This window comes from Capra hircus, chromosome 6 (assembly GCF_001704415.2).
Source record: "Capra hircus breed San Clemente chromosome 6, ASM170441v1, whole genome shotgun sequence".
NCBI classification, from domain to species: Eukaryota; Metazoa; Chordata; class Mammalia; order Artiodactyla; family Bovidae; genus Capra; species Capra hircus.
In genome coordinates, this window is record NC_030813.1 from 48984313 (window position 1) to 48998831 (window position 14519).

A 14519-nucleotide genomic window follows, 5' to 3' on the forward strand; every position below is an offset into this window, starting at 1 on the left:
GAACACTAAATAAGAGAATGTGTGCAAGAATCCAAATACCACAATGTGGTACATAATGGACACTTAGAAAGTGTTATTTAAAGCAAAGGAGAAAAGGAAAGATATTCCCATCTGAATGCAGAGTTCCAAAGGATAGCAAGAAGAGATAAGAAAGCCTTCTTCAGGGCTCAATGCAAAGAAATAGAGGAAAAGAAGAGAATGGGAAAGACTAGAGATCTCTTCAAGAAAATTAGAGATACCAAGGGAACATTTCATGCAAAGATGGCCTCGATAAAGGAGAGGAATGGTAGGGACCTAACAGAAGCAGAATATATTAAGAAGAGGCGGCAAGAATACATGGAAGAACTGTACAAATAAGATTTTCATGACCCGGATAGTCACGATGGTGTGATCACTCACCTAGAGCCAGATATCCTGGAATGTGAAGTCAAGTGGGCCTTAGAAAGCATCACTAAGAACAAAGCTAGTGGAGGTGATGGAATTCCAGATGAGCTATTTCAAATCCTGAAAGATGATGCTGTGAAAGTGCTGCACTCAATATGCCAGCAAATTTGGAAAACTCAGCAGTGGCCACAGGACTGGAAAAGGTCCGTTTTCATTCCAATCCCAAAGAAAGGCAATGCCAAAGAATGCTCACACTACTTCACAATTGCACTCATCTCACATGCTAGTAAAGTAATGCTCAAAATTCTCCAAACCAGGCTTCAGCAATACGTGAACCGTGAACTTCCTGATGTTCAAGCTGGTTTTAGAAAAGGCAGAGGAACCATGGATCAAATTGCCAACATCTGCTGGTTCATCCAAAAAGCAAGAGAGTTCCAGAAAAACATCTATTTCTGCTTTATTGATTATGCCAAAACCTTTGACTGTGTGGATTACAATAAACTGTGGAAAATTCTGAAAGAGAAGGGAATATCAGACCACCTAACCTGCCTCTTGAGAAACCTATATGCAGGTCAGGAAGCAACAGTTAGAACTGGACATGGAACAACAGACCTGTTCCAAATAGGAAAAGGAGTACGTCAAGGCTGTATATTGTCACCCTGCTTACTTAACTTCTATGCAGAGTACATCATGAGAAACGCTGGACTGGAAGAAACACAAGCTGGAATCAAGATTGCTGGGAGAAATATCAATAACCTCAGGTATGCAGATGACACCACCCTTATGGCAGAAGGTGAAGAGGAGCTAAAAAGCCTCTTGATGAAAGTAAAAGAGGAGAGTGAAAAAGTTGGCTTAAATCTCAACATTCAGAAAATGAAGATCATGGCATCTGGTCCCATCACTTCATGGGAAATAGATGAAGAAACAGTGGAAACAGTGTCAGACTTTATTTTTGGGGGCTCCAAAATCACTGCAGATGGTTACTGCAACCATGAAATTAAAAGACGCTTACTCCTGGAAAGAAAAGTTATGACCAACCAGGTAGTATATTCAAAAGCAGAGACATTACTTTGCCAACTAAGGTCCGTCTAGTCAAGGCTATGGTTTTTCCAGTGGTTATGTGTGGATGTGAGAGTTGGACTGTGAAGAAGGCTGAGCACTGAAGAATTGATGCTTTTGAACTGTGGTGTTGCAGAAGACTCTTGAGAGTCCCTTGGACTGCAAGGAGATCCAACCAGTCCCTTCTGAAGGAGATCAACCCTGGGATTTCTTTGGAAGGAATGATGCTAAAGCTGAAACTCCAGTACTTTGGCCACCTCAGGTGAAGAGTTCACTTATTGGAAAAGACTCTGATGCTGGGAAGGATTGGAGGCAGGAGGAGAAGGGGATGACAGAGGATGAGATGGCTGGATGGCATCACTGACTTGATGGATGTGAGTCTGAGTGAACTCCGGGAGGTGGTGATGGGCAGGGAGGCCTGGCGTGCTGTGATTCATGGGGTTGCAAAGAGTCGGACACTCCTGAGGGACTGAACTGAACTGAATGTTCCTCTGTATTGTTCATAATAGACAATCTCATGGCACAAATACCTCAAGTCTGGAACTTTGTAACAACTAGCTGGATATCCTTCTATCGTTTCCATTCTCTTCTCTTCTAGCTAACTTTGGTGTTCAGTCACCATGACCTGTCTGACTCTTCATGACCCAATGGACTGCAGCAGACGAGACTTCCCTGTCCTTCACCAACTTCAAGAATTGCCCAAGTTCATGCCAAAGCTAACTTTATATGACTGTATTTAATTATAATATGTGCTTTTATTCATGCATAGTATGAGGAGCCATTATTTTTTTTTAACTGGAATTTTAGTTCATATACAATGTTATGTTAGTTTCAGGCAAACAACAAAGTGAGATTATACACACACACACACACACACACACACATATATATATATATATATATATTACTTTTTGGATTCTTTCCCCTTATGATTTGTTATAAAATATTGACAATAGTCCTCTGTGCTATACAGTAGATCTCCAAGCACATCCTGCATACTACATATCTATTTTATATATAGTAGTGTGTGCAAAACTACTTTTGCACACACTATTATATATATATATATATGACACTTTTCGTTTTCCTTTGTTTCATTCAAGAGTGACTTTGCCCAATTTAGAATAAAAGTGACTTTTTCTAGTCAGAATGAATCCACACTGAATAATCAAATGTGTAACATGAAGACTTAATACTTCCAATAATACAAGAAGGGAAATATATTTTTCGTTGTTTTGGCTGTTCTTAAAGACTCAGTGCATTAAAATGCCCCGATTTTAATGGGCCATTAAGGAACTCTTTGACTGAACATGAAGGGCTTTTCTGACAGATGTATGTAATGGAAATTATAGGTATTCAAGGGATAATTAAAAAAGAAATGAACAGCCCCAATATTAGGAGATCTCAACCTGGGATATCATACAGTTAAGCTGCCAAGAAGAGTAACCACTGCCTGAACCTTGCTGGCTCAGCATCCATTCCAGTTTATCTCCTTATACTCAAAAACATGGAAAATTAAACTTGCCTGGAATTTAATAGAATGGCACTAAATGCCTATTCTTCTTGTGAGTGGAAAATTCATTTTTTTAGACAAAGTGTTCTTTGACCCAGCCATCTGCTCAATGGAGGTGATGCCAAACCTATGTCATGATTTTTTTTTTAATAGTGTTACCTTTGGGGTACTTTATAAAGATTCTACCCAAAAACATCTTTCTGAAGGAAACTTTAAGAACCTTGTTACTGAGGAGGAACTCCTTAATTTAAATATGCTAAAAGCCATGAAGTAGAGCATTATGGAAGGGCAGTACTATATGTTTGTTGCAGACTACTTTATGTGATACTGTACATTTTGCATGAAGCTTCTTTATAATATTTTTTGGGGGATTATTTCCCAAATAGTATGTCCCAAACTATTCTATAAAACTTTGGTTTCCAACTGTAGCATGTGTCAAAGTCATCCAAAGTGTTCATTAAATCCCAGATCACTGGACCTTGACCACAGAGTTACTGATTTAGCAGGACCAGAGTGAATTCTTATATTTATATATCTAACAATTCCCCAGGTGCCGTTGTTGCTTGTGGTGGAACAATTGGAGAAACATTGATATAATACAGAAAACACAGAAAGATTATTTTATTATGCAATAATTCTGTGGGATAATAGGCTTGAATTTTCCATTCTGAGTACCACAGTCTTTTGTGCAATGGCCTCAACTAGTGTACTTCATTCAAATATCTATAAAATGTCTTTTGCAGATATTTTTAAAATTTAAAATGGGTCCTTCACATATTATCAAATCCTCACAATCGAGTTAGAATGTATGATTTGTCTGTTTAAGAACTTTATTGTATATAGATATGTATATGTATGTGTGTATGTATATATGCATTGCACATGCATATATATGTATATATATCATATTTATAATATTGTATACACATGCATGTTTTTCAAAAATTATCAAATCTAAAATTAGTACAATCTATTTCAATTGTAAGCTCAGTTAGATGTGATTTAAGTTGTGTCTATAAGCTAATCATTTTTCATTTTCTCATCTGGTTCTTGATAATACATTGATGCCATGATCTGAGTAGCTACTTAAAAATGTAATGATCTTTTTATCCTTTTTCCTGCCTCATTCCCTTCTTATTTTTATAAAACACTTTTTTATTTGATTGCAGAGAAATCTTCCTCTTTCTTCAGTTTTTATTCTTTTATATTTCAAATGTGAATTTTGTTTTGATAGTTCTAATTATTCATCTTTTGTATTAACACAGTTATTAACCATGCTAAAATTTTCAGGTGTCCTCTTCAAAATGCCAACTTCAGAGTATTTTTGCATCTTTTCCAAAAATATTTTTATGTTCTGAAGTATGATTTGAAGGAATTGATCTTTGTAGTGCTGGACTGGTGGAAGGGGATTATAGCCTGTGAATTTTTGGTGGAAGGCGAACTTCTTCAGGATTTTTTATGAATTGAAAAATCTTTCAATCTAGTCATAAATAATTGACTGATATTTTTTGTTCTAACATGAGCAACCATCCCACTTTGTTGTGGTCTCTTATGATTAGTTATGTTAATAGCAAAAATGCATGACCATATTAGACAGTTCTTATCGTTGAAGAATTCTTTAAGTCACAACCAAGTTGAACTGTCATTAGTTTTGTCAAAGGGTTATATGATTTTTTTTTTTTTAAGATCTAACCAGAGAAGAACATATTGAAGAATTGACTTGACATTTGGCTTGCATAAAAGAAATAAGAAATCAGAACATGGATTATAAATTCTTTGGAAAAGATTTTGCTGTCTTTTATCCACTTTCTTTGAACTTTTCACAGTTAGAGAAATAGATTTACTTGATGATGAATATCATATATGAAACAAAAATTCATTTTCCTTGATCCTTTGTAATGACAATCCATTAAAATTATTTGTTATTAGATAAAAAACATATAAACAAGGCTCGCTTTTTTAAGAAAAAAAATGTTTTTTTTAAGAAAAACTTGTTTTCCAGAATAAAAATGCTAATGGCTATATAAACATATATATGTATATCTGAAATTAATAACATGTCTTCAATCTCTGTGAACTGGATTGGTCATTATATTGGTTGGGAATGGGAAAATCCTTAAAAATGTTGCAAATAATAACTTAAAATGCCTTCCTCACCATGTCCCTCAGAAATGAACTTCTTCCCAAGCTGTCCATAAACATGAACTCTCTCAACATATAATTTATTGATTATTTTTTAAGTTCAGAGTTGTAATTACAAACAAGCTTTTCTTCATGGTTTTCATGTCATTAGAATAATTATTGTTTAACCACTGCCCTCTTTATAAAGTAGAAAATAAATGGTTTCAAACAAGACTCATCATTCAATTTGTGGTTAATTGATATAATTAGAGTATATTTTGTCATTTATCTTTCTAAACTGATAATACTGTGAAAAATGTGTAGCTTCTTTGCATTCTCTTTCTTGAAATATTTGACAAGTTCTCTTATACTTTGGAGAAAGCATGTTTTCTGGTTTTAAAGTTTACTTACAGAAGTTTTTCAGCTTTTCATGTGCTAGTGAAACATTCATACAAATTTTGAAAATTTTTATTGTAGTGTTTTTCAGAGATTTTTGGCAGGCTTTATGTGGATGTTGCATGGTGCGTGCTCAATTGGGTCCCACTCCTTTGCAACCCTATGGACTGCAGCCTGCCAGGCTCCTCTATCTGTGGGATTTTCCAGGTATGAATATTAGTGTAAGTTGCCATTTTTCCCTCCAGGGTGTCTTTGAGACTCAGGCATCAAACTCATCAAACTCGAATCTCCTGTGTCTCTTGCATTGCATGTGGGTTCTTTAACACTGAGCCATCTGAGAAGCCCATGGTAGACTTAGACCCGTATATTAATTGTCTCAATAAATAATGATTGTTGAAGAAGTGTATATCATAACTGTTTTCTGACAAATCTAACATAACAATTTCATCATAATTTCATATATAATGATAACATTAATTTCATGATGTTATGATTAATCCTTAGTCACATGGCTTAACTTTTAAGATTAATTTTGGAATTATTCTAAAGCAGTGGTTCTATAATGGATTAATTCTTCACCCTAGTGTTAGTTTAATAATGTACACAGAAAATTTTGGTTGTTATAACAAGTGTGGAAGGAGGAAAGGGATGGTTGCTATTGCCATCTATGATGAAGGCCAGGGATGCTGCTAAACATTCTATAATGAATAGGACATTTCCCCATACTAAAGAAATATCTCTCTCTAAATGTCAATAGTGCTGACATTTAAAGCCTGATCAAGAGTATCTCACTCAACACAGTCTATAAGCATGATAAAATTTGAAATCTCATTGGAAACTATCCTTTCTGTATAGTCTTGCATTAGCATCAACTTATGATGAGCTGATTAGTCATTCTACGTTATTCTTTCTGATTTCTCTGACCATTATGATATATGCAATGACAGTGGATCTTAGCTGTGAAGAAAACTTGAAGAATGGAAATAAGACCTCACCCTTTTGGAATAAGTATTTACTTTCTGTGGGTCCTTAGTGACTCAGATAGTAAAGAAACTGCCTGCCATGCAGGAGACTGGGTTCAGTCCCTGGGTCAGAAAAAATGCCGCAGAGAAAGGAATGGCAACCCACTCCACTATTCTTTCCAGGAGAATTTCATGAACAGAGGTGCTTGATGAGCTATAGTCCATGGAGTTGCAAAGAATTGGACATGACTGAGGGACTAACATTTTCTTTCTGTGGGTTGGTAATGCATAATTGTGCTGTCTGCTACCACTGTTTGCATTTTTAATTTGCTTTCCTTTTCTGTGTGATTACATGGTGTGTGTGATTTTTAACTTTTATAAGATAGATGATTTATTTAAATCACAAAAAAATCAAGTTGGTCTCCTCTTTTTTATTAAAATACAATTTATGGATAAGGATGTAGTTACTTGGAAAAAATCAAGATTAGCCTTAATTTATTTACAAAAATGCAATTCACTTTCCTTCTATCTCCTCTTTGAGTGAACTGGAAAAAAAGAAAAAAAGAGAGCAAGGTTAAGCTGACAATTAAAAATTGCACGCAAATACACAATTAATAGAAGGGGAATATGTCTTGTTTGCATGAAGAGAGAGAAAGAGCAACTGATTATTCTATTCTGAGATAAACTTTGATGATAAAGGCATATTCCTGATCCGAAATCCAGGCTTGGGACTTTGCTATGGATTATAGAAAAGCATAACTACCTAGATTTTTATTTAAAATGTGGTTTAATATCACTGGTACTGTGCTGTTATACTACACTGAATTTTTTCCTTACCTGTCTTCATTATTAAATTTAAAATGGTATAACCTTCACCCATCTTCTGTGACAATTAGCTTTGTTTGACATGGAAAGAAGTAAAGATTTTGAAGGACAGGGATTTTGCAGCTCATGAGCTTTCAGTGTCTATAGCACAAATGACAAAATAATATATGTCTTTGAGCACTTTATGCATCTATCTCATCTGCTTAAATGACCCCCACAAACACCCCAAGCAGAACACCACAGTAGCTCTTAGTCAAAGATTAAATTTTTAAGCCAAATAGGGCCAATCAGTGCTTCTTAATTGAGAGTTTGAGACTGTGACACAGAATAACCAAGAAACGTGTATAGGAGCTGAGAAAATGCCCAAACAGAAAAGACTGAAGAAGGCCCAAGGGGATAAACAGAAAAATGCAATAAAGGAAAATGTCCTTAACACTTATGGGTTCTTGTGGTTTCTGAAGCCAGATGAGCGCACCTGCTTTGTTTTTAATGAAATACTTTAAATCTTTATAACAATGTTACTTCAGCATTTAAGTTAGACCATGATATTTTATGCTACTTTCTAACAAAAAAATTAATAAAGTCTACAATAACAAAGTTAATGATAATATTTAACAAATGATAATATTTAATGGCAGCTGTGCAGCAAGGGAGCCGGAAGCGACTGAGAGGAGATACCCCACGTCCAAGATCAGGAGCAGTGCCTGCGCTTCACTGGACCAGCCATGTGGAGATACCCAACGTCCAAGGTCAGAAAAACCTCAGTAAGACAGTAGGCATTGGAGCAGCTGTGAGGAGACACCCCATGTCCAAGGGCAAAGGAGAATATCCAGCAAGATGCTAGGAGGGGCAAATTCATGTTTAGAATCAATCCCCATTCTTGTCGGAGACACTCAGAGGGTTCAAACAATACTTGTGTGCACCAGGACCCAGGAACCCCAAAGAGACTGAGACAAAACTGTGTTTGAGCATCTCTTGTGGAGGTACAAGTCAACAGTGGTCTCCTGCAGGGACAGGGGCTCTGAGTGTGGGTATAGAATAAGTCATCTTGAAAGAGGTTGCTATTAACCCCACTATAGAGCTACCAGAACTTATATAGAACTGGGAAATAGACTCTTGTAGGTCACAACAGAACCTTGTGCACCAGGACCCAGGAGAAAGGAACGATGACCCCACAGGAGTCTTGCCTGTGGGTGTCCGGGAGTCTCTGGTGAAGGCGTGGGTTGGTGGTGGCCTGCTACAAGGTTGGAGGCATGGACTGTAGCAGTACATGCCTGGGCAGCTACGGCACATTGGAGGCTGTGGGCAGTAGCCGGGAGGAGCCACCCCACGTCCAAGGAGCAGTGGCTATGTGGGGACAGGAGGGCCTAGAGGAGCTATTCCATGTTCAAAGTCAGGAGGGGCAGCGGTGAGGAGATACCCCTCATCCAAGGTAACGAGCAGCAGCTGCACTTCGCTGGAACAGCCATGAAGAGATACCCCACGTACAAGGTAAGGGAAACCCAAGTAGGATAGTAGGTGTTGCAAGAGGGCATCAGAGGGCAGACACATGGAAACTGTCATCACAGAAAACTAGTTAATCTAATCACACTGGGACCACAGCCTGAGTGAAACTAAGCCATGCCGTGTGGGGCCAGCCAAGATGGGTGGGTCATGGTGGAGAGGTCTGGTAGAATGTGGTCCACTGGAGAAGAGAATGGCAAACCACTTCAGTATTCTTGCCTTGAGAACTCCAATTAACAGTATGAAAAGGCAAAATGATAGGATACTGAAAGAGGAACTCCCCAGGTCAGTAGGTGCTCAATATGCTACTGGAGATCAGTGGAGAAATAACTCCAGAAATAATAAAGGGATGGAGCTAAAGAAAAAAGAATACCCAGTTGTGGATGTGACTGGTGATAGAAGCAAGGTCTGATGATGTAAAGAGCAATATTGCAGAGGAACCTGGAATGTCAGGCCCATGAATCAAGGCAAATTGGAAGTGGTCAAACAAGAGATGGCAAGAGTGAACGTCAACATTCTAGGAATCAGCAAACTAAAATGGACTGGAATGCGTGAATTTAACTCAGATGACCATTATATCAACTACTGAAGACAGGAATCCCTTAGAAGAAATGAAGTAGCCATCATGGTCAACAAAAGACTTTGGAATGCAGTACTTGGATGCAGTCTTAAAATTGATGGAATGATCTCTTCATTTCCAAGGAAAACCATTCAATATCACAGTAATCTAAGTCTACACCTCAATCAGTAATGCTGAAGAAGCTGAAGTTGAACGGTTTTATGAAGACCTACAATGCCTTTTAGAACTAACACCCAAAAAAGATGTCATTTTCGTTATTCAGTTCAGTTCAGTTCATTTCAGTTCAGTCCCTCAGTCGTGTCCGACTCTTTGCAACCCCATAAATCGCAGCATGCCAAGCCTCCCTGTCCGTCACCAAATCCCGGAGTTCACTCAGACTCACATCCATCAAGTCAGCGATGCCATCCAGCCATCTCATCCTCTGTCGTCCCCTTATTCTCCTGCCCTGAATCCCTCCCAGCATCAAAGTCTTTTCCAAAGAGTCAACTCTTCTCATGAGGTGGCCGAAGTACTGGAGTTTCAGCTTCAGCATCATTCCTTCCAAAGAAATCCCAGGGCTGATCTCCTTCAGAATGGACTGGCTGGATCTCCTTGCAGTCCAAGGGACTCTCAAAAGTTTTCTCCAACACCACAGTTCAAAAGCATCAATTCATCAGCTCTCAGCCTTTTTCACAGTCCTGGAATGCAAAAGTAGAAAGTCAAGAAACACCCGGAGTAACAGGCAAATTTGGCCTTGGAATGCGTAAGGAAGTAGGGCAAAGACTAATAGAATTTTGCCAAGAAAATGCACTGGCCAAAAAAAGAAAGAAAGAAAATGCACTGGTCACAGCAAACACCCTCTTCCAACAACACAAGAGAAGACTTTACACATGGACATCACCAGATGGTCAACACCAAAATCAGATTGGTTATATTCTTTGCAGCCAAAGATGGAGAAGCTCTATACAGTCAGCAAAAAACAAGACCAGGAGCTGACTGTGGCTCAGATCATGAAATCCTTATTGCCAAATACAGACTTAAATTGAAGAAAGTAGGGAAAACCACTAGACCATTCAGGTATGACCTAAATCAAACCTCTTATGATTATACAGTGGAAGTGAGAAATAGATTTAAGGGACTAGATCTGATAGATAGAGTGCCTGATGAACTATGGAATGAGGTTCGTGACATTGTACAGGAGACAGGGATCAATACCATCCCCATGGAAAAGAAATGCAAAAAAGCAAAATGGCTGTCTGAGGAGGCCTTACAAATAGCTGTGCAAACAAGAGAAGCCAAAAGCAAAGGAGAAAAGGAAAGATATAAGCATCTGAATGCAGAGTTCCAAAGAATAGCAAGAAGAGATAAGAAAAACTTCCTTAGTGATCAATGCAAAGAAATAGAGGAAAACAACAGAATGGGAAAGACTAGAGATCTCTTCAAGAAAATTAGAGATTCCAAGGGAACATTTCATGCAAAGATGGGCACAATAAAGGAAAGAAATGGTAGGGACCTAACAGAAGAAGAAGATATTAAGAAGAGATGGCAAGAATATACAGAAGAACTACACAAAGAATATTTTCATGACCCAGATAATCACGATGGTGTGATCACTCACCGAGCCAGACATCCTGGAATGTAGATCAAGTGGGCCTTAGGAAGCATCACTATGAACAAAGCTAGTCGAGGTGATGGAATTCCAGTAGAGCTATTTCAAATTCCAAAAGATGATGCTGTGAAAGTGTTGCACTCAATGTGTCAGCAATTTGGAAAATTCAGCAGTGGCCAGAGGACTGGAAAAGGTCAGTTTTCATTCCAATCCCAAAGAAAGGCAATGCCAAAGAATGTTCAAACTACTGCACAATTGCACTCATCTCACACACTAGTAAAGTAACACTCCAAATTCTCCAAGCCAGGCTTCAATAATATGTGGACCGTAAACTTCCAGATGCTCAAGTTGGTTTTACAAAAGGCAGAGGAATCAGAGATCAAATCACCAACATCCGCTGGATCATCCAAAAAGCAAGAGAATTCCAGAAAAACATCTATTTCTGCTTTATTGACTATGCCAAAGCCTTTGAATGTGTGAATCACAATAAACTGCAGAAAATTCTGAAAGAGATGGGAAGACCGGACCACCTGACCTGCCTCTTGAGCAACCTATATGCAGGTCAGGAAGCAACAGTTAGAACTGGACGTGGAACAACTTGTTCCAAATAGGAAAAGGAGTACATCAAGGCTGTATATTCTCACTCTGCTTATTTAACTTATATTCAGAGCACATTATGAGAAACACTGGGCTGGATGAAGCACAAACTGGAATCAAGATTGCCTGGAGAAACATCAGTAACCTCAGTTATGTAGATGACACCACCCTTATGGCAGAAAGTGAATAAGAACTAAAGAGCTTCTTGATGAAAGTGAAAGAGGAGAGCGAAAAAGTTGGTTTAAATCTCAACATTCAGAAAACGAAGATCATGGCATCTGGTCCCATCACTTTATGGCAAATAGGTGGAGAAACAGTTGAAATAGTGGATGATTTTATTTTGGGGGACTCCAAAATCACTGCAGATGGTGACTGCATTCATAATATTAAAAGACACTTACTCCTTGGAAGGAAAGTTATGACCAACCTAGACAGCATATTCAAAATCAGAGACATTACTTTGCCAACAATGTTCCATCTAGTCGAGGCTATGGTTTTTTCATTAGTCATGTATGGATGTGAGAGTTGAACTATAAAGAAAGCTGAGCACTGAAGAATTGATGCTTTTCAACTGTGGTGTTGGAGAGGACTCTTGAGAGTCCCTTGGACTGCAAGGAGATCCAACTAGTCTCTCCTAAAGGAGATCACTCCTGAATGTTCATTGGAAAGACTGATGCTAAAGCTGAAACTCCAATACTTTGGCTACCTGAAGTGAAGAGCTGACTCATTTTTAAAGACCCTGATGTTGGGCAAAATGAGGGGGAGGAGGAGAAGGGGATGACAGAGGATGTGATGGTTAGATTTTATCACCGACTCAATGGACATGAATTTGAGTAAACTCTGGGAGTTGGTGATGAACAGGGAGGCGTGGTGTGCTGCAATCCGTGGAGTCACAAAGAGTTTGATACAGCTGAGTGACTGAACTAAACTGAACAAATACTAACTGAATGCCCAGCAACAGTCTAATATACGTCCAAGATTTTCCTCATTTATTGCTCTCCAAACTCATGTAATAGAAAAGTCACTGTTTCTGCAAGGTGTTAAATACTTGTATCATTAAGAAAGGAGATAAAATGTATATCTAAATCTTTTTGCCTAGGCCACAGTTAGATAAATATCAATGTTCACAGCTGGAATGTTCAAAAGTTATTAAGAGGTTTGCATGAAATGTAAAATCACAAAAACTTTATCAGCAGCTTTCAATTTTTTTTTTAAATTTTATATTGGAGTATAGTAGATTAACAATGTTGTATTAGTTTCAGGAAGGTGTATAGCAAAGTTATTCAGTTATATATACATATATATTTTTTTCAAATTATTTTTCCATTTAAATTATTATAGAATATTGAACAGATTTTCCTGTCCTTGTTGGTTATCCATTTTAAATACAGCAATGTGTGCTGTAGTCACTGTATAGTATTATGTTTTTAAAATTAGAGTAAAATCAATGTGAATTCAAGCACAAGCATTTCTGTAGCTCTTCTAAGGAACGTACATTCATCTCCTAACTCTAAAAACAAATATATTTTATACAATGTAAATATATGTGCCCATATAAGTTGTAAATATAATATTTATGATATAAACCTAATATGTTAATATAAAAATAAGATTGCATTATATATATATATATGCAATATACACAATAAAAATTGAAGCTTTGGAAATATTTCAAAATTAAAATGAAGAGAATTGCTCTTAAAAAGACAGAGCTTTTTTCACTCTCCCAACTCTATTTTCAAATAATTATCCTATGATTCAAAACATTACTTAGAGGAAATTGTTCATAATGAAAGGCCGCAGCAAAATTTTAAAGTACATCCTGTTCCCAAAACATGGTAAATAGTACCTCATGTAGGCTTCAGTTTACATCTGAAAGGCTAAAGAAAGTGGCTTTTGAAAAAGGATTCAAATTGATGCTACTGCATAATTTCAATACAAGTTTTCAAAATAAAAAGCAACGTTATAATAATTCAATAGCAAAGGTACACATATGATTCAGAATTCAGGCAAACCACAAATCTTCACCCGGGAATGTACTGAGCATTCATTCTGAGGTATGAGTGCTCTTGGAGTTGTATCTAAGAAAGGCAAAAGCCTGGTTTTCATTAGGCTCATGGTGTGTCCTCTGGTCAAGATAGAGTTAAAGCAACAGTGATTAGAAACCTAAGAGAGAAGACCACTGGTAAGGAGTACGTAAACCAAGTGTGAGAAAGTAGAATTTGGGAATCAAATTGAAGAAATAACCCCGACTTTTTATAGCTGATACTGGAAACTTTCTTTGAGTTATTGACTACTCTGAGGCTCACAGAGAGAGTTAAGTTGTACTAGCTGACTCAAATGATGGGTTAATTATTAGATAAATTGGTTATATTAAGCTGTATAAGTCAGGAAATGTTATTTTAAATCTTAGATCTTTTAAATTTTAATGGCCTTGATGGTTAATTTAATTTGTCAGCTTAGCTAGGCTAGATGTTCAGTTGTTTGGTCAAATATTACTCTGGATGTTGCTCTGAAGTTAGTTTTCAGTTAGAATTAACATTTCAAACATTGCTACAATTAAAAAAAAAAAAAGGTATAGAAAATGATGGAATTCCAGCTGAGCTATTTGAAATTCTAAAAGATGATGCTGTTAAAGTGCTTCACTCAATATGGCAACAAATTTGGAATACTGTGACCACAAGACTGGAAAAGGTCATTCCAGTTCCAAAGAAGGGCAATGCCAAAGAATGTTCAAATTGCCACACAACTGCACTCATTTCACATGATAGCAAGATAATGCTCAAAATCCTTTAATCTAGGTTTCAGTAGTACACGAACTGAGAACTTCCAGATGTTCAAGCTGGATTTAGAAAAGGCAGAGGAACCAGAGATAAAATTGCCAATATTAGTTGATTCACAGAAAAAGCAAGAGAATTCCAGAAAAACTTTTACAGAAAAAACATCTACTTCTGCTTCATTGACCTTGCTAAAACCTTTGACTGTTTAAAT